Source organism: Macaca thibetana, chromosome 1 (assembly GCF_024542745.1).
Source record: "Macaca thibetana thibetana isolate TM-01 chromosome 1, ASM2454274v1, whole genome shotgun sequence".
NCBI lineage: Eukaryota > Metazoa > Chordata > Mammalia > Primates > Cercopithecidae > Macaca > Macaca thibetana.
The window spans coordinates 148633219-148656771 of record NC_065578.1 but is presented as its reverse complement, the minus strand read 5'-3'; the positions used below and the strand labels follow the sequence as shown (position 1 = coordinate 148656771).

At 40.7% G+C, this 23553-nt stretch overlaps 1 protein-coding gene and 1 pseudogene across 1 annotated transcript in view; one reads left to right on the top strand and one right to left on the bottom strand.

Annotated features, from left to right (window-relative positions):
- Positions 1 to 23553, bottom strand: part of PTPN14 (protein tyrosine phosphatase non-receptor type 14) — a 203077-nt gene that overhangs the window by 169171 nt on the left and 10353 nt on the right. The window lies entirely within an intron of this gene.
- Positions 15020 to 16312, top strand: LOC126937966 (keratin, type I cytoskeletal 18-like; annotated as a pseudogene).

Here is a 23553-nt window from a genome sequence, read left to right as displayed (position 1 = left end):
GAAAATATGCAAGAACACATCAGCAAAGTGAAACTTACCTTTCTTCTGAGATGACATGGAAAGAAAAATAGAATTGGAGGCAGGGGGTATAGGGAGGGAAAGTGAAGGGACTATAGAAAGCTTTATATCCGTGATTCGAGGCAGGCAGATTGCTTGAGCTCAGGAGTTTGAGACCAGCCTGGCCAACAGAGCGAAACCGTGTCCTACAAAAAATACAAAAATTCTCTAGGAGTGGTGGCACGTGCCTATAATCCCAGCTATTCTAAAGGCTAAGGTGGGAGGATCACTTGAGTCTAGGAGGCGGGGGTTGCAGTCAGCCAAGATCGTGCCACTGCACTCCAGCCTGGGTGACAAAGAGAGACTCAATCTCTAAAAATAACATAACATAACATAACATAACATAAAATATAGAAAGCTTATAATATAAAGACCTCTAAAGAAGGTATTTAAAATATAAAAAACTTATAAAATCCTCCCCAGAAGAAACAATGCTTTGGTATCTTTTCATAACCCTTCAGCTACCGTATTTACTTCACCTAGCACATGGTAAACAATAAACATTTATCAAAAGATTGAACTGGGCACTGTATCTGAAAATCTATCATGGATGGGATGGATTTCTCTTCCTGAGAATGAAATTACTGTTGTGGAGAGGATGGAAAAACACATCATGTAAAAATGTCAGAGATATTTCTACCCAACCAAAATATGACACCAATATATCCAAACCACTACTCTATATTCACCACTACTAATAAAAGAAACTCCCTAACCAGATTCAGAAACTTAGAATCTGATAAATGATATCCCCAGAACGACAATACTTTATTTCACATCTTCATTTCATTAAGGGCATTAAGCATATTAAATATGTCATATTACATAAAGTATTCCAAATATAGGCTTTTGTCTTGAATAGTATCATCCTCTATTATCCACTGTGGTAGATGATCTATTTCACAGAGAATGAAAAACAGTAGATAATGACCAAGGAATTTATTCATACAGAGAGGATGAGTCTTCAAAAATGAACTTCTCTTGAGCCCAAGGACTGAAACCACCTAAAATCCCACTGGGCAGATGGGTTGGCTGGGTGCAAGTGGGACAGAACAAGGAAGGGGTACCGTTACCCTATTATTTGTACTACCTCTAAATACAAGAGCTATTCACTTTATTTTAGATAAAGTTATATTCAGCTAAACTGAAACAAAAAAAGAGGTAAAATTAAGTAACTACCAAAAAAAAAAGTCTTTACATTCAGGCAGTAAGATAAATAAATGTCAGCTTGAGGAAAATGTCCTAAGAATATCTGCCTTGTGTTCTGTTTTATATTTTAGGTATGTTGGCTTTAAACTAATTTCCTAGATAATTTGATCATTGCCTTAATTAAAAAGAACAACACAAAACAGGCCCGGCATAGTAGCTCACGCCTGTAATCCCAGCACTTTGGGAGTCCAAGGCAAGCAGACCACCTGAGGTCAGGAGTTCAAGACCAGCCTGGCCAACACGGTGAAACCCCACCTCTACTAAAAATACAAAAATCAGTCAGGTGTGGTGGTAGGCACCTGTAATCCCAGCTACTTGGGAGGCTGAGGCAGGAGAATCACTTGAACCTGGGAGGTGGAGGTTGCAGTGAGCTGAGATCACACCACTGCACTCCAGCCTGGGCAACAAAGCAAGACTCTGTCTCAAAACAAAATAAAACTCAAGAATCAAGAGGGAAGCACCTTTATATAGCATTGCATTCCTGTATCAAAGCCCTCACCACTCCAAAAATGATCTGATTGAGTCTGTTCCTCACCTCCATCTCCAACTGGAAGCACCTTATATATTTTCACAGTTCCTGCCCCATACTTGAAATACAGTGAGTTCTCAATAATGCTTGCTAGTCCATAATACACTGAAGTAATTTCCTAATATACATTGATATACTCCAGGGACAGTTTCAGATACTAAAGTACTCTTATTTGTAGAGCAGGCTAACACTAAATTATTCTTATTTACTTGTTAAACCAATCTTGCCTAGCCTTCTGCTAGGTGATAGAGATAACTGCTTGTATATACTGTTTTTTGAGCAGCATATTACATGAAAGTTCTTTCAAATTAATCTGGATTATTAATATTCACAAAGAGTTGTAACCCTCCCACCCCATGAAATCTTTTATTCAAAATACAAGCAAGCAGGCTGGGTGCAGTGGCTCACACTTTTCATCCTAGCACTTTGGGAGGCCAAGTGGGGGCGGATGGCTTTAGCCCAGAAGTTCGAGACCACCTGGGCAACAAAGAAAGTTCTGTCTCTACAAAAAATAAAAAATTAGCTAGGCATAGTGGCTAGCGCCTATAGTACCAGCTACTTGGGAGGGTGAGGTGGGAGAATCCCTTGAGCCCATGGGGTTCAAGGCTGCGGTAAGCTATGATCGTGCCACTGCACTCCAGCCTGAGTGACAGAACAAGACCCTGTCTCCAAAAAAAATATATATATATATATGCAAAAGCAGAACAGTCGGGTATGAATGAAAGTCTGTCTGCCCATCATTTAGTAGAGATGCAATGAGAAAATGAACAACAGCTAAGCCGGCAGTGACTACTGACCCCAGAGCTTACTATGCGGCAGGCTTCCTTGGGGAGAAAACGTTATAAACTTCCTATCCAAAGAAACTGTCCTCTTTTCTTTCTTTGATTCTCTACAAACTATATCTAAACCAATAAATATATAGTAACAATAAAAATGAGAAAACTGAGAAGGTTTTAGAATGCTTTGGTTTTAAATTAGACTGTGGTAAGCAATGAAATCAAGTCATCAACTCCAGCATCACAGATATACCACTAAGAATGGTGGCACCGAAGTTTTGATTCAAGAAAGTTACACAAAAAGAATGAAGAATTATCAGCAAAACAGAACTTAAATACTTCAGGATGCCTGCAATCTAAAAGCAAATGTCAAGTAGTTCAGCAGCAGGTGGGAACAGAAAGGGCCTCATTACATTCCTCATCAAACTCACCCATGACCACTGCACTGATGGCCATCTCTCCACGGTGGGAAGAGAGGAGCAGGCTAAATGCAATCTACAGGCCCCCCTCCAGTCCCCGATTTTACTGTTCTGCATGCCCCATATACTTTCCTCCATCACTCTAACTTGTTGAGTTTATTGGGATCAGTCTTGTGATTAAGTGCCTTGTAAATAAATACAAAACATTTCACCAGTTCACTCAAATGTTTTACTGCCTGACCTCCTGCTTGGAGGTTACACATGGAGCTGATGAAAAGAATGTCATAAGCATTCTTTTCTACCCTCCTGGACTAAATTGTTATTTACCCCAGACCAGTGTCTCTTTAAAGAAGCTAAAATTGCCTTCCTTCTTTCTGTAACACTGGGGTAAATAAAACAGATTCACAATGCCTAACAGCTCCACATGTCATTTCACAGAAGGCATTTTAGGGAAAAAGAGTCATCTGTTTTCCTAAGTAGAAAATGAAATTTATCTTTGGAGAAATAACAGTTTTTTTAAAGGAAGCTCAATGCAATTAAAAAAATAAAAACATGTTTTCTTGAAAACACATGAATCAGGGAAAGATTCCATGGCCCACATGACCCGTTAATTGCTTTATAAAAATATTTCTCATATAAATACATACATGAGTATGTTGTTTTCATAGAGTACTTGACAGCCCCTTAGTTAGTGACAAAAAAGACTTCTCAGCTACCTGCTCTAGCCAAGGTACAGAAAAGAGCCTTCTGACATAATCATCCAATTAAAACAGCAGATCCCTTCCTTGGGAGAAAAAGATGTATAAATACTAAATATGACAGTATAAACAAACAGAAACAAGAAAGAACGGCCGGGCAAGGTGGCTCACGCCTGTAATCCCAGCACTTTGGGAGACCAAAGCGGGTGGATCACCTGAAGTCAGGAGTTCAAGATCAGCCTGGCTAACATGGTGAAACCCTATTTCTACTAAAAAATACAAAAAATTAGCTGGGCATGGTGGCGCACGCCTGTAATCCCAGCTACTCGGGAGGCTGAGGCAGGAGAACCGCTTGAACCCGAGAGGCAGAGGTTGCAGTGAGCCGAGATAGCACCATTGCACTCCAGCCTGGGCAACAAGAGCGAAGCTCCATCTCAAAACACACACACACACGCATACACATGAAAGAACTAGAAGAATTCAATAAGAAAAATGACTAAAGGTAGGAAAATATGCAGTTAGGAAAAGTGTGGGCAGAACTGATGCAGCACGTCCCCCAGTTGTTTGTCAAAAGGTACCTAAAACCATGTTTCATGAGATTTTTGGTTTTTTTACTTAATATGCAACAAAATATAAATCGGAAGCTTTTTTTTTTTTTTTATTTTTGAGACAGAATCTCACTCTGTTGCCCAGGCTGGAGTGCAGTGACACAATCTTGGCTCACTGCAACCTCCACTTCCCAGGTTCAAGCAGTTCTCCTGCCTCAGCCTCCCAAGTAGCTGGAATTGGAGGCACGCACCATCACACCCAGTTAATTTTTGTATTTTTAGTAGAGACGGAGTTTCGCCATGTTGGCCAGGCTGGTCTCGAACTCCTGGCCTCAAGTGATCTGCCACCTCAGCCTCCCAAAGTGCTGAGATTACAGGTGTGAGCCACTACGCCTGGCCTGAAGCTTCTTATGTCATCTTTTCCCCACAACTATAAGAGATTTCATACCAGTAATGTAGCATCTTAAGGATCAAAAGTAGCTTCAATGGAATATGGAAACCTACGGCAAGTTTGGAAGTTGGTACGATCACTACCAAAGTAAGCTTCAATTAAATTCACATCTCATTTTCAAAAACAGTAACTTGCAAAATGGCCAATCAACAAATAGCTAATTCAACTCAAATAACTATCTGTGTTCAGAAAAGGAACAAGCAGGATACAAACATCCAAACCCGCAGAACATAACCACTAAATATATATGCAATACATGTTTTCTGTCAGGTTCTGAAACAAATTCGCTGTCCTAATTATATTCAGTTTAAACCAGCATAAAAAACAGCTAACATTCATTGAGCCTACTCCAAATGGTGGTAAGTGGAGGAGGTCGCTGAGAAGTGCAGTTAACCAACTCAAGGTCATTTTAAATAAAGGAGAAGAAAAGTGAAAATGAAGACCACCAGACAGAAAAAATAAGGAGTGCAAGCAATGAAAACTTTACTTATAAACAAAAGACAACCAATCATGAAAATAAATGCCATGGTGTTTTAAATGACTTAATGTGGGCAACTCCATGTTTAAGACGTCATAAAATTGCAGGTGATATCAATTACATTTAAAATGCTGGCAAGATAAGATTGAGGAGAAAGAAGGCAGTCACTCAGCCTATTCAGAAGCAGGGAAACACAAATCGAGATCTTTTGAAATTGCAGTGGTGATCAGAAGCTGACTACAGACCAAAATAATGAAAATCATTCTCACTCCTAAGACTCCATCATACTTAGTGAGGCACCTAAGGTTATGGGAGATTAATGCACCATTCATCCTTGGGCAATCCTTACATTGTCACAATATAGGATCTACAAGGACAGGCCAGATCCATCTTTATAGAGGCAGTGCCCTTGAACCTGGCATCCAGAGGTCAACACAGTCTCTCACAGAAACACATTCGCTTCCCCACACATCCCCATATTATCCCATTTTTCTTATATACCTCTTATTGGAAGTCCTTCCTAACCAAGAATGAACCCAGAGCAATTAATCATGCACTGCATGACAACATCTCAACTAATGACGGACCACATACACGACAGTGGCCCCAGAAGATTATAATACCATATTTTTACTGTGCCCTTTCTATGTTTCGATACACAGATACTTACCACTGTGTTACAACTGTCTACAGTATTCAGCACAGTAACATGCTATACAGGTCTGGAGCCTAGGAGCAATAGGCTACACCATACAGCCTAGGTGGCTCTACCATCTAGGTTTGTATAAATATATTCTATAATGTTTGCTCAATGACTAAATCGCCTAATTAGTCAATCCTCAGAACATATCCCCTTGTTAAGCAACCACAGATTTGACAACTAGGGGCCCTGAGAGCAGTTTCAGTGACCCCATTTCTGGGGATATCCATTCAGGCTGCTGGCCCCAAGAATACTGGCCACTGCCACAAAGCCTGGAGTCCCTCCCACCTCCTGGTGCAGCTGACCAGGATCCTTGAGTTCCCGTTACTGAACACTGGGGCTGGGAATCTATTTTTGCACTGAAATAGTATTTGAGAGTAATCAGAGTCTTTTTTTTTTTTTTTTTTTTTTTTTTTTTTTTTTTGAGATGGAATCTTGCTCTGTCACCCAGGAAGGAGTGCAGTGGTGCAATCTCGGCTCACTGCAACCTCTGCCTCCCAGGTTCAAGTGATTCTCCTGCCTCAGCCTCCTAAGTAGCTGGGATTACAAGCGTGCACCACCATGCCTGGCTAATTTTTGTATTTTTAGGAGAGACGGGGTTTCACCATGTTAGTCAGGTTGGTCTCAAACTCCTGACCTCGGGTGATCTACCCACCTCGGCCTCCCAAAGTGCTGGGATTACAGGTGAGACACCATGCCTGGCTGGCTAGATTCTACAGTATGCTACATAAGAGGCAAGAAGGCTTTTGCCAGACAGCTGAGAACTAAAGCACCAATTTTCACATCATTCTATAGGAAAATCAATTCCTCATTGCAAGCTGATTTACAAGTTTTTGAAACTACTTCTCTACGAAGGGGGCCTAGAAGAGGAAACAGTATGCATATATCAAGGCAGTAAAAGTGAAGGGGACTGGGTGTGGTGGCTCATGCCTATAATCCCAGCTACTTGGGAGGCTGAGGCAGTAGGATTGCTTGAGTCCAGGAGTTCAAGACCAGCCTGGGCAACAAAGCAAGACTCTGTCTCTAACAAAAAGGTAAAAATTAGCTAGGCAGGATGCTGCACACCTGTATTCCCAGCTCCTTGGAAGGCTGAGGCAAGAAGATCCCTTGAGACCACGAGGTCAAGGTTGCAGTGAGCTATGATCATGCCAATACATTCCAGCCTGGGCAACAAAGAGGGACCCTATCTCTTAAAAAAAGGGGAGGAGGTGGTGGGTGGAGAAGGATTCAAAATATAATAGGATCAATGGAAAGACAACATATCTCCTGTGAAATGTATTTTTTCAGACTATGCTCCTCTCCAGCAACCTCTGATATATCAGCTATGGCTTCCTATTTCAAAATCCTTCACCCACCTCCCAATCTTCTCTTTTCTCTTTTGTCTATCACATCCTGTTCTCTAGAGATTTCCAGCCCAGAATTTGAAACACCCCAAGTGTCTCAAATTATTTCAAAATAAGTTATGAAACTTTCAGAACAAATTAACGTAGTAAGTGTACACTATAAAGGAATCTGCCACGGCGGGTATCAGGAAACCCAAAACCCTGGAGATCATGTTGCAATTCCCTAAAGGAAGCAAACCGCAGCTCAGGAGAGGCCAAGGAGGTATATATGTAACATACAGCAGGCCCACAAACACTTTAAAGAACTTCGCGGAATTAGCACTAAATCTCTGCGAAGATTCAGAAGTCGGTGCCAGCACTGTGACAGAAGGCAACGTTTTGCAGAGGGCAGCGGAGGTACAACAGAATATGTATCTTTTTCCACAGTGGAGCAAAACTTCTGCTAAATTTTACTAATCCTCTTATGCCAATCACTTCCAACCTCTGACAGGACACTTTTTCTAAAATGATCTCAACAACCCTGGTGAACCTCAGAAAATATATCCAAACAAAATTAATTGTAATGTAAACAAATGTAAAACCAAGTATACTGCATATGTTACAGTCCCATTTCTCATGGGAAGGGTCAGCTGCGAATGCTAAGATCATTCAAATAACATGAATTATCACTGCAAAACAGAAGTTTAAATTTACTATTTAAATTTGCTACTTGAATCTTTCCTGGACAAAAACAAACGTGGCAACTAGTTTCTTCTGAAGAGTAAACAGCACAGAAGTTTCCTCTTTCACTCTGACCACAAATTGAACCACAGAGTTAAAACAAAAAGTCTTCTAGAAATCATAAATCTGTACAGAGCAGCTGGGAACCTTAGGAATCATATTCAATTAAGTCGACGAAGACAAAGAAACTGAGTCATGGGTGGCTAAGTAACTTGCCTAAAACCAAAATAGCTAATTAGTGACTTGGGATTCAGGTTTCTGAAATTCCACAGGCGTGCACTTTCCACTAGACCACATGGGTAAAGATGGGGGATGGTAGGAGGAGGTGCAAAAATTCAAAATGGACTTGGCCCGTTACACATATGCCCTGAGTAGTTTCATCTTACATGGCCTAAGGGACTATCAAGGAACAAGCTAGAGTCACTTTTTTTTTTTTTTTTTTTTTTTTTTGAGACGGAGTCTCGCTCTGCCACCCAGGCTGGAGTGCAGTGGCCGGATCTCAGCTCACTGCAAGCTCCGCCTCCCGGGTTCACGCCATTCTCCTGCCTCAGCCTCCCGAGTACCTGGGACTACAGGCGCCCGCCACTGCGCCCAGCTAGTTTTTTTGTATTTTTTAGTAGAGACGGGGTTTCACTGTGTTAGCCAGGATGGTCTCGATCTCCTGACCTCGTGATCCGCCCGTCTCGGCCTCCCAAAGTGCTGGGATTACAGGCTTGAGCCACCGCGCCCGGCCCTTTTTTTTTTTTTTTAAGATGGAGTCTTGCGCTGTCACCCAGGCTGGAGTGCAGTGGCACGATCTCGGCTCACTGCAGCCTCTGCCTCCTGGGTTCCAGCGATTCTCCTGCCTCAGCCTCCTGGGTAGCTGGGATTACAGGCACACGCCACCATGCCCAGTTAATTTTTGTATTTTTAGTAGAGACAGGGTTTCACCATGTTGGCCAGGCTGATCTTGAACTCCCTGACTTCAGGTGATCCGCCCTCTTCCACCTCCTAAAGTGCTGGGATTACAGGCGTGAGCCACTGCGCCCAGCCAAGCTAAAGTCACTTCTAGTGGTGCCTGGGTAGTGTTTTTAGACAATAAAGTGACTAAAATTAATTTGGAGTCAGAGTATACACATACCAACAGTAATTCAAATACCATTCCAAAAGTCACTATTTGATTTTCTAAAGGTCAGATAAGAATTTAAGGAAAAATGTCATTTGAATGTATTCAATTACCAATAAAATACACACTCCAAGGAGACTGACTACCCTTAGAATCTGTTAAGTAAGGACTCAAGGTCCCCAGATAGTTAAAAGAAAAAAAAAAATAGAAAAAGAGAGAGAGCTCTGGTAGGGGAAAAAAAAAAAAAAAAAAACAAACAGTTCTTAGAGCACCAAAACCACAGCAATGAAAGGAACCCAAGATATTATCCAAGTACTGACTGGCCCAAACACAGCAGAGAAGAGGCATTCTGATTATCAAAGTGTTTGAAAAATCGAGGTTTAATTTAGGTTTCAGATGTGTGGAAGAAGTGATGAGACAGAAAAGAAGAAAAAATAGAAAACCAGAGGAGAGCTAAGAAAGTCATGAAGTGGTAAAGAGAGCAGGTGGGCCGGGCATGGTGGCTCATGCCTGTAATCCCAGCACTGTGGGAGGCCAAGGTGAGTGGATCACCTGAGGCTGGTAGTTTGAGACCAGCCTGACCAACATTGAGAAACTATGTCTCTACTAAAAACATAAAACTAGCTGGGCTTCGTGGCGCACACCTGTAATCCCAGCTACTGGGGAGGCTGAGGCAGGAGAATCACGTGAACCTGGGAGGCAGAGGTTGCAATGAGCCAAGATCACACCATTTGCATTCCAGCGTGGGCAACAAGAGCAAAACTCCGTCTCTCCAAAAAAAAAAAAGGAAGAACAGGTGATATATGTAAGGAGGGAAAGGCGAGAAGGTGCGGATCTCAGAGCCTTGGCAGGAAAGCCCCCGCCTTCAGCAGAGGTAAGCTCCGGTCAAGACAAGACATATGCATTAGACCAGATGGTAAAGGACGTTTGGAGGTTTCTGTCTGGGTGCAGGCAGAGGTTTCTATAGAATATACTGGGGCTATACTTTTGCTCTCCCTGTTCCAGAACTTGATCTTATGCATTCGATCAGGAGTGACCAATGCCAACTTAGAAATTTATACTGAGAAGCCCTAATTCTCAAGGGGACTCAGCTCATTCTTAACGCAAAAGGCCTAGTATCTGGGGAAATCACTTCAGAATTCAAACATTCTGAATAAAGGGATTTAATCACCCTAGCCGTTGTAACGAAAGGAGGACAGGCTTGAAGCATGCATCAGTACTTCCACTGCCAGTTCAGTCTTCTCTAAAACTTAATTATATATTTTTTAACAATTTCTTTTTTAGCATTCCTTTCTATTAACCAAAAACTTCTTTGACATAACAGTGCTTCCTCTTACTTCCAAGATTCTGAACAGTCATGTGGCTAAAATATGGACTGGATCTCAGACTAACGCAGAAATGCATGCTGAGGAACACACACCTAGTCAAACACAAGTAGAAAAATCTACAAGGTGGTGGGGAAAGCAGGTAAGCTGAACTTGCAGACTATCGGCCAAATGCAGTCTGGTGGTTTTAAAATGTTTTTCTCTTCATAGCTTTTTTACTAAAAGTCTGTAAGGAATGTGTAAACATCAGTAAGATACACAGAAAGATGAATGGTTACAATATTGAAAATAGTAACACTGATAAGCACTTCTCTCTACAGCTTCTCTCTAAAGTCACTTCTCTTTAAAGTCAAAAGTTACTGAGCACCTACCGAGGATCAAAAATGCAATAAGACACTCTCACTTTAAGTCATCAATATCTTAATAAATATTTAATATTCATGTATAAAACAAAACCGTGACTAAATACAGCCTTACCAATTATAAAATCTGGCAGTATATAAGCTGGGCAATACTTGGAAGAGAAGTTTTGGCAACAAAGAACAGAAAAATGTGTATGTTATTTTATTTTAAGCATTAAACCTACTCCTGGGAATTCAACCCAAATGAATAACTGGAAAGAAAAAAGACACTGTATGTACAAAGACGTTAATGGTATTTTATTGATAATAGACAAACACACACCTGGAAATAACCCAAATAGTCAACAAATGGAAACTGTTAATTATAACATACTACTCAATGAGCTTTACATCCATTAACATTATATTAAGAATATGTAGCAACAGAGAAAAGCGTGACTAATAAGATAAACAGGAAGAAAAGCAGAACAAAGTATTCTCTGTTCTATTTGTGTATATATATATTTGTATATGTATATATTCGTATATTTGTATATGTATATATTCTATTTGTATATGTATATATGCTGTTCTATTTGAGTATTATTCTAAATATACGACATGATTACGGTTATATAATAGAAAGTTTAGAACTAATATATAAAAATGCTGTGGATATACTTGAGTGGTAGGGTAATTGGTTTTAATATTCTTGAGATATTTTAAGAGGTATGGGGGCCGGCCGCAGTGGCTCATGCCTCTAATGCCAGCGCTTTGGGAGGCTGAGGTGGGCGGATCACTGGAGGTCAGGAGCTCAAGACCAGCTTGGCCAATATGGTGAAACCCCGCCTCTACTAAAAATACAAAAATTATCCAGGCATGGTGGTGTATGCCTATAATCCCAGCTACTCAGGAGACTGAGGCATAAGAATCACTTAAATCTGGGAGGTGGAGGTTGCAGCAAGCCAAGATAGCGCCACTGCACTCCAGCCTGGATGACAGAGTAAGACTCCATCTAAAAATAATAATAATAAAAATTGAGGTACAGTTGTTTTAAAAAAGGGGCTTCAGCTTGATGATACTAGCCACAGCCTATGTAAGTCAAAAAGATGAGGCCGGGCATGGTTGCTCACACCAGTAGTTCTAAGACTTTGGGAGGCCAAGATGGGAAAATTACTTGAAGCCAGGAGTTTGAGACCAGCCCGGGGAATATAGCAAGATCCTCATCTCTGACCAAAAAAAAAATTAAAAATTAAAAAATTTAGCTGTGTGTGGTAGTGCACGCCTGTAGCCCCAGCTACACAGGAAGCTGAGGTGAAGGATCACTTAAGCCCAGGAGTTCTAGGCTGCAGTGAACTATGGTCACACCACTATCCTCTAGCCTGGGCATGACAGAGTGAGACCCTGTCTCTCTGCCAAAAATAGTCAAGAAGATGGGTCCTAATCCCTATGTCATAGATACCTGACCAAAAGTATGTGTTTCAGAGACCAAGGTCTTCAAAGCAGCAGAGTGAAGGAGAAAAGATGATTGGTCACACACAAGTTGGGTATCTGTTTGACAACTGAGTACACTAGCAAAATAGAGTGTGCTGCACAGGTTTTCCTTCTACAGAGACATGGGAGAAATGAACAGAGTTTTGGCTACCATCCTCCGTATAAACAACCTCTAACAACTTGTGGACATCAACAAACATGTGCCGGGGACGGTGGCTCATGCCTGTAATCCCAGCACTTTGGGAGACTGAGGCAGGCAGATCATTTGATGCCAGGAGTTTGAGACCAGCCTGGCCAACATGGCAAAACCCCATCTCTGCTAAGAATACAAAAGTTAGCCAGGCATGGTGGCACATGACTTTAGTCTCGACTACTTGGGAGGCTGAAGCATGAAAATTGCTTGAACCTGGGAGGTGGAGGTTGCAGTGAGCCGAAGTGGCACCACTGTACTCCAACCTGGGCGAAAGAGCTAGACTGTGTCTCAAAAAAAAGTACTAACCACTATATGACAGTGGATTCTAAAGAACCACAAATTTGCCACATGTTTTAAAAAGCTATTCCTTGCATTGAACATTCACTGTTGGTGATGGATAAACCTCTACTTAAGAAAAACAGAGCTGACTGTAGATACCTCATAGATGCAGGTATGTTAAAACAGACTGACAGTCACAGGCCTTCTTAGGTCGACTACAACATATTGTCTGTTAATTACCCATCAGGTTAGGCCATAAGCAGATTTCACTGGTAGGCCAACATTCAGGCTAGGAGGGAAGAAAAAAGGAATGGAAGGAAAATGCAAGAGAAAGGAGAAAGTACTAGGGAGTGAACATGGTAACACTAACTCATTAGGGGTAATAAGTGGTAACACCAACTCTTTAGGGGCAACACAGTGCAGGGTCCCATAAGTGATCAACCCCTAACCAAAAAGCTCTATAAATCTATAATACTTTCTTTCTTCTTCTTCTTCTTTTTTTTTTTTTTTGAGACAAGGTCTCCTTCAGTCACCCAGGCTGGTGTGCATCAGTGGTAGGATCTCAGCTTACAGCAACCTCTGCCTCCAAGGCTCAAGCGATCCTCCCACCTCAGTCTCTAGAGTAGCTGGGACTACAGGGGTGCGCCACCATGCTGGCTACTTTTTGTATTTTTTGTAGAGACGGGGTTTCGCCACGTTGCCCAGGCCAGTCTCGAATTCCTGGGCTCAAGCAATCGACCCACATTGACCTCCCAAAGTGCTGGGATCACAGGCGTGCACCATGGCACCTGGCCTTATAATACATTTTACACCCTTAGCCTCAACTCTCCCAAAATAAATAATTCAGAGAAGGAGAATATATTTCAAAGATAAGCACTCCTTTTGTTGTCAAAACTATTAGCAGTTTACGAAAATATTTACAATGGGCATGACAATCTTTAAGAGTTCAGTAGTGACATTCTTTTTATAAATTTGGACAAGATATCTAACAATTCAATATAAACAAGCATCCTATTTTACTGCACTAATATTTAAAAGCTTTTATTCTGTAATTACTTAACTTCTATACTAATATAAAACACCCTCATTCCCATTTACTCCGAACCTCAGTACCAACTTTTCCCCAAATATTTACCTCTGAAAAAATCAAAACTTCATAAATCAATGAGTCCTTACCTTTCAAAAGAAATTTGCAATGAATTCCAGGGAGACTCATATAAAATGAACTGAAATAGAAATAAAATCCATTCCAGGAAAAAAAAATCCAAAGACTTTCATAGCAAATCTATTCAAGTTCATATTTCTTCAACACTAATCCGAGTCTTAATAGTCACATCATTAATACTCTTAATACTCACATTTTTAACATTCTGCCGCCAGCAACTACTACTGTTCAAACAAACTGGTTCACACACTGACGTCTGCTTCACACATCAACTTGCTTCTCCCACACTTGCACTTGCTTCCCACAGAGTTGTAATAATTTCTTACAAGTTTTACCAGGCTGTGTCCCAAAATAAAGAGAATGGGTTCTTCCGTTCTGAGGATTTTTGACATTTCTCCGCCAAATGAAGGAGGAGGTATTTGCACTTCAATAGTAGTTTCAAGACCCAACTATCATTTCCAAAACCCATCTCTACATCCCAGCCTAACACACACACACACACACACACACACACACACACACACGCACATTCTCTGCCTATTCTGCCAATGGACTCTGAATCGAGTGGCCTGAAGATTTCTCGTGTCTGCCCTGCAAGTCTTCTTGCCCCTGCTGTGAAGTCTCAGAGCCTTAAATGAGGAAATATAACCCAGGATATTTATGGGTCTGTCTAGACACCATTATTTCTAAGCACAAGCCATAGACAAGTGTAACAGCAGGCAACATGACACTCGTAAGGTAAACCAAATGAGAGGATACAGTCAGTAATAAAAAGTTTTCATTTACAGTTTGTGGGGGGAAAGCTTTAGGAAAGACCAGTTCTTATGTTTCAGGTGGTATTTTGTAGGTAAACCATATGTCAATAGGCAATTCTGAAAACCATGGAATTAAAGCCATCCAATATTAGGCAACAGGGCAATAAATAAATTCCCTCTTAAGACTTTCAAATATGAAACAAAACTCAGCCATCTGAGCAGGTTTGACCACTCACTCAGTTCTGTAGTGATAATTACTATGATTTGATTTGATTTGAGATAAAAGTTATAAAACCTCGTATCAAGTATGTTTTATTTTTATTTTTTCACTGTCTTATTTTAATGTCAGAATAAATATGTATTGAAGTAGTAGCATACTGAGGTCATCAGCAAAGCCTGGGTCCTTCCCTCCTCGGACAGCATGAGTTTCACTCTCCTCCCCGGACAGCATGAGTTTCACCACTTTCTCCACCTTCTCCACCAATTACCGGTCCCTGGGCTCCATCCCGCCATCCAGCTGGCCAACAGCGTGGTCAGAGTCTATGCAGATGCCCAGGGCTCTGGTTTCCGGATCTCTGTGTCCTGCTCCACCAGCTTCTGGGATGGTTTGGGGTCCAGGGGCCTGGCCACAGGGATGGCTGGGCATCTGGCAGGAATAGGAGGCATCCAGAATGAGAAGGAGACCATGCAAAGCCTGAAAGACCTCCTGGCCTTCTACCTGGACAGGCTGAGGAGCCTGGAGATTGAGAACCGGAGGCTGGAGAGCAAAATCTGGGAGCACCTGGAGAAGAAGGGACCCCAGGTCAGAGACTGGGGCCATTACTTCAAGACCATCGAGGACCTGAGGGCTCAGATCTTCGCAAATACTGTGGACAATGCCTGCATTGTTCTGCAGATTGACAACACAGGTCTTGCTGCTGATGACTTTAGAGTCAAGTATGAGACAGAGTTAGCCATGCGCCAGTCTGTGGAGAGCGACATTATGGGCTCTGCAAGGTCACTGATGACACCAATGTCACTTGGCTGCAGCTGGAGACAGAGAGAGAGGCTCTCAAGGAGGAGCTGCTCTTCGTGAAGAACCATGAAGACAAACTAAAAGGCCTACAAGCGCAGACTACCAGCTCTGGGTTGACCATGGAGGTAGATGCCCCCAAATCTCAGGACCTCGCCAAGATCATGGCAGACTTCCGAGCCCAACATGACGAGCTGGCTCAGAAGAACTGAGAGGAGCTGGACAAGTGCTGGTCTCAGCAGATTGAGGAGAGCACCACAGTGGTCATAATGCAGGCCGCCAAGGTTGGAGCTGCTGAGATGATGCTCATGGAGCTGAGACATACAGTCCAGTCCTTGGAGACTGACCTGGACTCCACAAAAAATCTGAAGGCCAGCTTGAAGAACAGCCTGAGGGAGGTGGAGGTCCGCTACACCCTGCAGATGGAGCAGCTCAACGGGATCCTGCTGCACCTGGCATCGGAGCTGGCACAGACCCAGGAAGAGGGGCAGCGCCAGGCCCAGGAGTGCGAGGTCCTGCTGAACATCAAGGTCAAGCCGGAGGCTAGGATCACCACCTACCGCTGCCTGCTGGAAAACGGTGAGGACTTCAATCTTCAATCTTGGTGATGGACAGCAGCAACTCCATGCAAACCGTTCAAAAGACCACCACCCGCCACAAAGTGAGTGGCAAAGTGGTATCTGAGACCAACACCACCAAAGTTCTGAGACATTAAGCCAGCAGAAGCAGGGTACCCTTTGGGGAGCAGGAGGCCAATAAAAAGCTCAGTGGTTTAAGAAAAAAAAAAAAAAGGTCAGGTGAGGTAGATCACGCCTGTAATCCCAGGACTTTGGGAGGCCGAGGCGGGCAGATCACGAGGTCAGGAGATTGAGACCATCCTGGCTAACACGGTGAAACCCGTCTCTACTAAAAATACAAAAACAAAAAATTAGCCAGGCTTGGTGGCGGGCACCTGTAGTGCCAGCTACTCCGGAGGCTGAGGTGGGAGAATGGCATGAACCCAGGAGACGGAGCTTGCAGTGAGCCAAGACCGCGCCACTGCACTCTAGCCTGGGCAACAGAGTGAGACTCTGTCTCAAAAGAAAAAAAAAGTACTATATTGAGAAAAATATGGGGCCAAGAAAACAAGGAGGATGAAAATGAGGGGTTTTTTTGTATTTTTTAATGATTTTCAAAACAAGGTAAGAAAATTATAAGTGGCTCTTGTTTTATTCAATGTAATAGATCAATAATATAATTAGTTCTAAATATTTTTTAAATACCATCATTCGTAATTGCAAAAATTAAATGGTAAGCAGTTATGAAATTAACAAAATGAAAATTTCAAAACCAGCGCTAGCAGGATGTGAGGAAAGTTGTAAACTTAAAGATTGATACGGTGCTATAAGCTGATAGTCTTTCCAGGGAGCAATCTGGCCATATGTAACAAGATCTACAAGCAATTCATGCCTCTAACCCACAGAACCTACCTTGGAAACTAAACCCTAATGAAATACTCTCCAAGTAAAATAAATGTAACTTGTTCATCAATGTTTATAGTGATGCTTTTTGTAATAGTTAAAATTGGGGAAAATTCGAATATCAAGTCACAAGAGAACGGTTAAATAACCAATCGTGGTATAATAAAAGATGGAATTATTGATCCCGAATCTTTGCTCCGTTCCTATAACATATCCCATCCAGTTCCCTGTGACTTGTCTGGGAATCACATGGGATGAGTGGAAGTCCTCAACCCAGTGATTCTAGGCTTGGTCATGTGATATACTTTGGCCAATGGGATGTGAAGACACAACCTATCCACCATTCCCTCGCACAACAGCTTTCAATGCAGTTACATGCTTCTCATTACACTACCACTCTCAGCCATGGGAACAGCATGTCTGAGACAGGGGCTGCCCTTCAGGCTATATCCCTGACTGAGAGAACACCGTGGAGCTGAACTGAGCCCAGTCAAGCCTCCAAGCCTACCAACAGCACTCACATAATACAGTCAAAAAATAAATGTTTGTTGTTATAAGCCAGCAAGATGTTGTAACCTTTTCTGTTACCATAGCAAAAGCTCACAATACAACAGTTAGTTTGATGACAATAACTTGTCATCAAAACATGACAAGTTATATAGTAGCGGATATAGCAAACATATATTTGAAAAACGCTCATGAAAAAGTAGAATAAAAAATAATAGGTAGACACAAAAGATATCGATATAAAGCAAGCCAATGAGTACCAGAAATTAATTGAAAATGATATAATCATTTATAATTATTTTTGTCAATGAAGTATGTGTTTATACTTCATCTGCACCTACATCTACATTGCCACATCTTTTATTTCTTGTTTAGATGCTACCTCTTTACAAGTACATTTTTCAGCAATTCTCTACATACCATACTCATAACAGAAATATTTCTATCCAACACACTTTGTCTGCTTCAATGACATAAAGATAACTGAACACTTATCACAAAAGTAAATCTAGTGCAAAGGTTACTATTCAACCTTTCACATGTATGATTTAGGGTTCAACAATTCTTTCGTCAGATTTTAGAGAAGGCAACTGTAAAAAACAGACAAAAGCAAGAGTTAGAAGAAAGTATTTGCTGGGCTGGGTGTGGTGGCTCACACCTGTAATACCAGCACTTTGGGAGGCTGAGAAGGGTGGGTCACCTGACGTCAGATATTGAAGACCAGCCTGGCCAACATAGTGAAACCCCATCTCTACTAAAAATTACAAAAAATTAACCAGGCCTAGTGGCTCATGCCTGTAATCCCAGCTACTCAGGAAGTTGAGGCAGGAGAATTGCTTGAACCTGGGAAGTAGAGGTTGCAGTGAGCCAAGATCATGCCATTGCACTCCAGCCTGGGCAACAGAGTGAGACTCCATCTCAAAAAACAAACAAACAAAAAAAGTATTTGCTGGGATAATCCACTTCCTTGTCATCAAACATTGTATGAAAGCAAGATCTCAAAGACCCTCACCCATCTGAGGGTAAAGCTGTGTTGCCAATGAATTTATCTTTATGACCTACGTTAGAAATTCCATTGCATCTGTATGATTCAAGAATCACAAAAATGTTCACTATATCTCACTCATAATTTATCCTAAAATAAATTCAACAGCAAAAATTTATTAATGTGAATCATCTTCACTATCATCTTCTATGCGACAGCAAGAAATGTAAAATGTGTATACTTCCAATAATAACAACAACAAAAAAAGACCAGGTATGGTGACTCACACCTATAATCCCAGCATTTTGGAAGGCCAAGGCCGGGGGGGTGGGGGAGATCACTTGGGGCCAGGAGTTCGAGACCAGCCTGGGAAACATGATGAAACCTGTCACTACGAAAAATAAAAAAATTTGGCAGAGTATGTTGGCATATACCCATGGTCTTAGCTACTCAAGAGGCTGAGGTGGAAGGATTGCTTAAGCCCAGGAATTCAAGGTTGCAGTGAGCTATAATCACACCACTGTACTGCAGCCTAGGCAACAGAGCAAGACCTTGTCTTTAAAAAATTAATTAATTCATTTTTAAAAAATTATTAAGAGGATTTATAGTATATCAATTGTAAAGATGCTACAAATATTAGTTATTAAGACCACAAGTTAACTGGGCATAGTGGCTCACACCTATAATCCCAGCACTTTGGGAGGCTGAGGCAGGAGGATCACTTGAGCCCAAGAGTTCGAGACCAGCCTGCGTAACCTAATGATACTCCGTCTCTACAAAAAAATAAAAAATTAGCTGGGGTATGGTAGCACATGCCTGTATTCCTAGCTACTCAGGAGGCTGAGGTAGGAGGATCTCAAGATCTTGTCTCAAAAAAATAAAAAAATACACAAATTATGTATATATTATGAAGGAGTGTATAAAATTACCACTATGAAATTATGTCTATATACGAACATTAACTATTAGATTGATGTCAACATAATTGTGGGTTTTGCCATTACTTTTAACAGCAAAAACTGTGATTACTTTTGCATCAACCTATAAAAAACATGAAAAAAATTTAAATAGCCAGTCATAAGTTTGTGGCTAAGTTTATACCAATTTTTTAAACATGCTGATACACTGAGAGAAAAAATCTCTAATATTTGTATTTACAAAATCTGTACTTGCTATGAAATATATCCACGTCTCTCAGTTACAAAAGAATCTGAAGTATGCTTCAAGTTTCTAAAAACAATTTCTGTTAAATATCTTTCTAATTAGGACAACCGTGAGTTAGTAAATGGAACACGTTCAGTTTGATTTTTTATTATTTCCTGATAACTGGAGCTCATTCCTGGAACATCAATGGTTTTTACTATATTCCCTAATTTAAAGATAATGCCCTTCACTGCTGGAGAAAATAATGGGCACCCCCAGTAGATACTAATGAGCAGAAGGGCTGCTGCAGATCAGGTCTAGGTAATGTTCTCCTTTCTGCCTTCGATAAGTGGTGATGAAGGGTGGATATAAGCACAAGCTCTGGATTCATGCCCAGATTTGACACTAGGCTCCAGCATTCACTAGTATTTGCATGCCATGACGTTACATACCTAACTAGTATTTATTTACTAGTTGTAGGATCTTGTGCAAGTTACTTAGCCTTTCTAAGCTCGAGTCGTCTCATCTATAATAGGCCAATGATAGTGCTTACTTCACAGGGTTGTTGTAAGGATCTAGAAAGATAATCCACTTAAAGTGCTGGACAAAGCACTTGTACATGGTAAGTACTACAGGAACTAAATGCCAATTAATATTAGTCTCTCTCTGCTGGTCGTCGAAGTGTCATCAGGCTTACATCTCACCATCGCCTATAACTACTTTTACTTTCTATCTCTAACCATTTTCCTCCAGTCCCCTTAGGCATCACTGAAGAACTAGGGCTCCTAAGAGTAGTCTGATAACCATCTATGATGGTGCTGTCCAAAGGAAATACAATGTGATCCATAAATGCAAGCCACATATGTAATTGTCGATTCCCTTGTAGTCACATAGAAAAGCAAATCAAGACAGGTGAAATTAATTTTGACAACAGATTTATCTCAATATACACAAAATATTATGTCAACGTATAATAAAAAAAATAAGATATTTTACTTTTTTTTTTTTTTTTTTGATTCCGAGTCTTCAAGGTCCCATGTGTATTTGACACTGACAGCAATATCCCAATTCCGACTAGCCACATTTCAAATGCTAAACAGCCACATGGGGTTAAAGGCTACGTTATTAGTTGCTGATTCTTTTCAAGATTATGACCACAGAAAAACATCTCCACTTTCAAAAACATCAAACTGCATTTATTAAACAAGCTGATGGATAGACAAAAGGAAAGAATGAATGGAAGGAAGAAGGAACACATGTACTTGACCTACACAGACTTCTGAGCCTGACGTGGTGGTTAAGAACTGGGGCTATGGACATCCCATTATTGGGCACATACTCAAAGGATTATAAATCATGCTACTATAAAGACACATGCACACGTATGTTTATTGTGGCACTATTCACAATAGCAAAGACGTGGAACCAACCCAAATGTTCATCAATAATAGACTGGATTAAAAATATGTGGCACATACACACCATGGAATACTATGAAGCCATAAAAAAGGATGAGTTCATGTCCTTTGGAGGGACATGGATGAAGCTGGAAACCATCATTCTGAGCAAACTATCTCAAGGACAGAACAACACATGTTCTCACTCATATGTGGGAAATGAACAATGAGAACCCTTGGACACAGGGTGGGGAACATCACACACCGGGGCCTGTCGTGGTGTGTGGGGAGGGGGGAGGGATAGCATTAGGAGATATACCTAATGTAAATGATGAGTTAACGGGTGTAGCACACCAACATGGCACATATATACATATGTAACAAACCTGCACATTGTGCACGTGTACCCTACAACTTAAAGTATAATGAAAAATAAAAAATAAATAAAAAAGAACTTGGGCTGTGGAATCAGAGAGAACGGGTTCATGTGCCACTTATTCCACTTACTAGCTGTGAGAACTGAGCAAATAACTTCTTTAATTCTCACATTTCTCAAGGATAAACTACAGATAAAAACATCCCTTTCATAATGTTGAACAAGTTTAAAGGTTATAGCAGAGAGGGGGTTTCTATACATAAAGCTTTGCTGTATAAAAGGCCAAAGATGGGAGTGGGGAAAACTGATGAAGAGAATACTGAGCAAATTAGCTTGACATAACTAAAGAGGCCATGGTGGAGAAAAGCTGTTCATATTATTTATATTCACAATGCCTGTTACGTGCCCAATTACACAAAACAATTTGAACAGAGGCAGCTATTAATAAAATAATTGCAATGGCATTTCTAAAGCTCTCAGTGGCTTACACCTCCCTAGCCTGCTTGCTTGCTTGCTTCTTGGCAGTATTCTAAGTAAGTGGGGGAGACGGAGGGCTGAAGGCCAGAATTTGCAGAACCAAGATTTTTCCGTAGTGTATATATTAATATTAATCACATTTTCTAGCCTCCATAAGCCAGACAAATGGATATCTCTGAATCTTTCTTTGAAGGATGAGATTGCCACAGTGCCTCAAATTTAAACTGAACATTACTCTTCAATGTACTATAAAGACAAAAAATTAAACTAAATGCTTACTGCTCTTTAAACTTTTCTTGAAAATTGGTTTTGTGAATAATTCCTGATCTTTTGCTTTGAATTTGCTCGTTACATGCTACAAAACACAAAAGTCTAGCTATTTAAAAAATTAAAGTTAATTCTGGTCTGCTAATGATGACTTTAAATGTTTAATCATTTTAACGATCTAAGTCACTACATGGTCTAAATTAGATGTTGAGTTTCTTAAAGACCACAAACATGTCTTCTCTATTCCAGGTACCTTCTAAACCAAGATTTCTCTGGTAGGCATTCTATTTACTGTTAATGCCCTTCCATATTACAGGTGTCCCATAACACAGATTTTTTTTTTTAAAGATTCTTACTAAAATGAATTTAGCTTTGAAACATTTTCATTTACAGCAGAACTTCTCAGAGCCTTTAATATGTCAACATACACAGATTTCAAAGTACTGTGCTGAGTCACTATTATAGTTTTATCATCTTCAAATGAGAAAAAAATGCAAACCAAGAACCAAACAATAAGGAGATAGCCTAACTGCCCCATGGAAATAGGTGGTCTTTGCATTTCTGGCCTGATGTGCTGCTCACTGTGCATTTCTCTTTTATCATACCCAAAAATATATTAATGTTGAACACATATATGGTAATTAATCTATCAGAACCTTCCAAACTAATTCATTCCAAAGGAATAATTTATTATTATTTGAGCGAATTTATTCCAAAGGAAGGAAGGGAAGAAGGGGGAGGGGGTAGGAGTGAGAAAAGGAATAAAGAAGAGGGAGGAGGGAAGAGGGGCGGAGGGAGGAAACCAGTTTGAATAACTACTAAATATTACTGCATACTCATGGACAAAGCTAAAATTCCTAAACACTTTCATAAGGATGAAGGGGCACAAAGTACACACTCATACCTAACCTGGCACTCAGAAAACAAGCCTCATTTTAAAAACAACCAAACAGCTGCTCAGCAGAAGCACTGCACAAATCATCCTCTCCAGCCTTTATTTTTAGACACTTCTTAAGTAAAACAATAATTTTCTAAAGAATATAATTAAGACTGGTAGATGTCCTTTCATTATTTTGGAGTTTTAATTTGTTTCACATCAGTCCCATTTTTCCCCTCATAGATCACATAATTATATAATATTCCATAAGAAATTCCTTACCTTTGAATAAAAGAATATATATGATCTTTTAAACATGTACTGATTTAAAAAGCACAATCCACCCAGGATGTTAGTCATTATAACCCACGGATTTAAACACACAGGGAGTCTAAAAGTCAGCCCCATTTTTCAAATGAAAAATTGAAGACTTGCTTATATGTCAAAAAATGTGTACCTTCATCATC